The sequence below is a fragment of the Miscanthus floridulus genome, chromosome 9, assembly GCF_019320115.1.
Source record: "Miscanthus floridulus cultivar M001 chromosome 9, ASM1932011v1, whole genome shotgun sequence".
Lineage (NCBI taxonomy): Eukaryota > Viridiplantae > Streptophyta > Magnoliopsida > Poales > Poaceae > Miscanthus > Miscanthus floridulus.
In genome coordinates, this window is record NC_089588.1 from 24,298,455 (window position 1) to 24,302,641 (window position 4,187).

Here is a 4,187-nt window from a genome sequence, read left to right on the forward strand (position 1 = left end):
ACTGTACTGCCAAAATTTAGATGGATGAATATAAAACATTTAAGTCAGCAAGGTATTTATGTGTGTGCTTCTTCCTTTTTTTTTGAACTAACTCCCAATGAATTTCATTCTCACCCCAATTCTTATGTATGGCTCACAGTTTTGTAAACTGATATGTAATGATGGCTGCTGTTAATGTTGAAAGTAAAGGGATGGAGCATGGAGGCGAAAGGAAATTTCATTTATCCATGTAGGCTTCTCCATGTCCTTGACATTTCAGCAATCTAGAATTTCCTTAAGTTTGGTCAATAGATTTAGATTTCACCAATCTTGTATGGTTTGTAACAGACTGATTACTTTGCTGCGATGCAGGTAGCTTTGTTGCTTGGTAGCTACTAAGAACAATGCCTCCGCTACAGCAAGGTAAAGAGACAGCTAAAAAAAACTAGATGGCTATAGTGTCAGCCTCGTGTCCTGTTTCATATCCAATTGGTGCATAGACATAAACATGACAAGATGAAAAGAGAGTCATCAGTAGAACCAAGAAAATTCTAGCTTTAGTGCCTCCTATATCCATTTTAGCCTTTTAATGTTGTGTTGCCACCTTTTCCCTACAGGTTGTAGTCAAGTCCCAAAATAAATTTGTATGTGCGCAGTTCAGCTTCATTTTCATGTTTAAGAGTCTCAGGTGACATGTGCTTAGATTTTTTGTAAACTGGTCCCAAAATAAAGTAGAACCAAGTATGCATTATTTGCCCTTCCATACGGAGCTTTATTCATTATATTTCATTATTTGACTATCCACATAGAGCTCTACTCAGTATATTTCACAATGCTATTTTATCTTTTACAGGATTAAAAGCATATCCTGTGAATTGCTGGACTATTCCCATGTGTCACGGACAAAGGTAGCCTCCATGACCGCTGATTTAGTAAGCTTTTGGTTGTTCACTCTTAGATGTTCACTTCAGTACCTACGCAGTCCAATTTCAGGGGAATGAAATGAAATTTGGGGGTGCGTCTTGGAGCTGGGGTCCTCTGTTTTTTTAGTTATAGGCTTATCTGCATATAGCAATAATTTATCTCTTTCTCATATCTATTTCGAAGGGCGGGCCTGGTGCAAGCGGTAGAGTCTATATTTCTATTTGTAACATTGCAATGCATTTCGCTCAAGGAAGACACAGCTCCACCAGTAACCTGTTCATATATCACTATGCAACTCATTTATCCAACACAGGTGCCTGCCATACCATATTTCCTATTTTTATGCTTTTGGGTTCTTACTTTGTTTCCCTCCTGACTTTGTACAATGGATGGTGTAGCATCAATGAAACGCTAGATCATCATTCTACCAAATGTTATCATTTCTTAATCTATATTGGTCTGTTTTGATTTTTGAGTGACATTGCTAACTTATCTGTACAAAGAGAAACATATTGATGTCTTGTTTGTATTTCTGCTTCTCTGTCCACCTTTACATCTGTGCTATAATCCGATTTGGTATTTGGATTCAATTGGTTTGCTTTTTGTATTCTTGATTCTCTTGCTCTAACCAGTGGAGTTTTTTTTCCACATGTAGGTCTTACATGATTCAGCTTCGAATTAGACACATTTACAGAAAGGTGCATTTCTGGTGGCTGTGGTAAGTTTTACCATTCCTTCAAAACATTTCGTGCAATATTTTTCTTTTCCTATGCCGCAAATAGAGACACATTTTATGTCTTTCAACAGGTGTTCCTAGTCATATGCTTGGCTGTAACCCTGATCTTCGCCAAGGAAGTACCATACAGAGGAAACGAGAACCTCCCAACAAAAGCAAACGACGAGGCTGAAGCTGAGCCTACCGGGCCACTTGCAGTGTTGAAGGGCTTCAAGAATTTGCCCCCTGGGATGCCGTCCGTGCTTCTCGTAACTGGTCTCACCTGGGTATGCCATTGCCATTGTAACTTGTCCCTTTTGTGCTCGATCCTAGTTAGTTTCTCGTTACATGAATGTTTATATCTTATTTTAATGTTACTGACCAAATCCTACATGTCAGGCGAACAAGTGGCCCTGTAAGGAGAGCTAAGGGTGGCTGGACATTAGAAGAGGTACATAATGTTCTCTGAACTCATTTCTACGTCATTTTGAGTTAATTCAGTGTATGTTCAATAGAGTTCCATCTTATGTATCTATATAAAAAAATACTCAACCTTTCTTATACTTGCATTTTACATTACTTTGCGCCACTATTGCATCCGTTGCCCCATCACGGCAGGCCACTAATTCTGCACTAATGCTTGATTTTCAATCTTGGTTTTCAGCACAAATGCTCAACTCTTTGCTTATAGCCTTTTTTGTGTGTACCGTAGTTCAACTGTGAAATATATATTGTGCATATTGTTCATTTCACTGCTATTACAGTATATATGTGTGATAGCAGTACTTATATTTTTGCAGGGCCTTGAGCCCTCCGAGTTCGAGTTCAAGGACCTGTACATCAACAATGCTATGTAAGGTTACCATTTCTTCCTACTATCTATTGTCGCCTGTTGAGATGTAGTAGCCTGTGGTTTTTGGTTTGGACATTGGGTAACAATGCTTGTTGTGACTTTGCAGCCAGATGGATGTTGCCGGGAGCAGGAAGGCTATTGTGATCCACGTCCCGTACCGCCTGTGCAAGGCCTTTAGGAAGATCCACTTCAGTGCTTGCTTGGCCTTTTTGTTTTGTTAGCACTTGAGTGCTTGCTTGGCCTTTCTGTGATATAGATATATGTTTTGTTGTCACAATATGAGTCTGTTTGTTATTATTGTGATTCTTGTACTATAGAAGATGTTTAGAAACTTTTGGCTAAACAATCTTGTTTGGGCCACAATATTACAGTCAAGTTTGCCAGGATACTTGATCATGTATTTTACTCGTCACACGATGATTTGGGGGAGCACGTGTTGGTAATTTGAATTTTTTTTTTGCGGAAAAATCGATTTGTAGGGGCGGCTGATAACACCAGCCGCCTCTACAAATCGATTTGTAAGGGCGGTCTGGGAACCGCCCCTACAAATGCATGATTTGTAGAGACGGTATGGTAGGGGCGGCTGGCTGAGCCGCCTCTACAAACCATCGCCAGCCGCCCCTACAAATGTTTTTTTGTAGTAGTGCCATCAGCCCATTCATGGTGATAATGAGTTGATATTCTCTGCATGATAGGTTCTTTGTGAAGAGTGAATGTGTGGTTCGAAAAAAGTACAATGCCTGCATTTAGTGATTAAAACAGAGCACGAAAAAAAAATCCCACTGCCACCAGCACTACATAACCTGACCGCATATATATACTACTACACATTGGTTTCTACTCCATGAGTAACTTGACAGAATGCAACCATACCGTAAGAGCGAGTAGGATATTCAAAGGAGCCAGAACGATGGTGCCCATGTCTGTTGGAATAGGAGGTCTGGGTACTGTGAGATGGGAATAGGAGGCACAAGGGAATTTGAGGCAAGTCTCATTGAATTTATTTGGGTCATCATGGCTGGACCTGACAGAAGGGCTTCTAGTTCAATGGCCTTACTGCCTGTCACCCAGTTAATGAGATTGGAGGATGGAGAACCATAGTGGTGGAGCCATAGTCCCCCTGAGCTTGCACAATTCCACTCATAATCATCTCCGAGGATCTACTAATGCAGTGTGTTCTCCTCAGACCGTTCTTATTTTTTTAATCTGATGATTCCCGCGGCCCTGTTTCTTTCAACCATCGTGCACTACATCACTATATAGTTTCATGCAGTGGTACATATAGAAAAAGTAGCAACATAACCATGTTCATATTGGGACTTCTTCGCGTGCCATGCTCTCAGCCATGCCATTGCATATCTCATTGGAGCCGTCAATGGAGGAGCCACGCCAAATTCTTCATGGCACGGATCGGGCACTGCTTGCTGGAGACACCCTATCACATCTGGACCCACCTCCCAAGGCCCACTTATGCCACCAGTGTCGATACCGTCTGTGTCGCCGGGTGGGGGTGATGCCTAGAGTCCGCAGGTCGCGAAACCACCCTAACCTGCCCCAACATGACCATGCTACATATATATGGAGTGATCTTGATGGATTTTTGTACATCACCAACTGGCCACCCTATTATGTTACCTGTTAATTGCTATTCTATTGTGCTGATGAGCTCATCTTCAATCCATGATATGGCCATTGTGAAGTGTGAATGCACCGCTA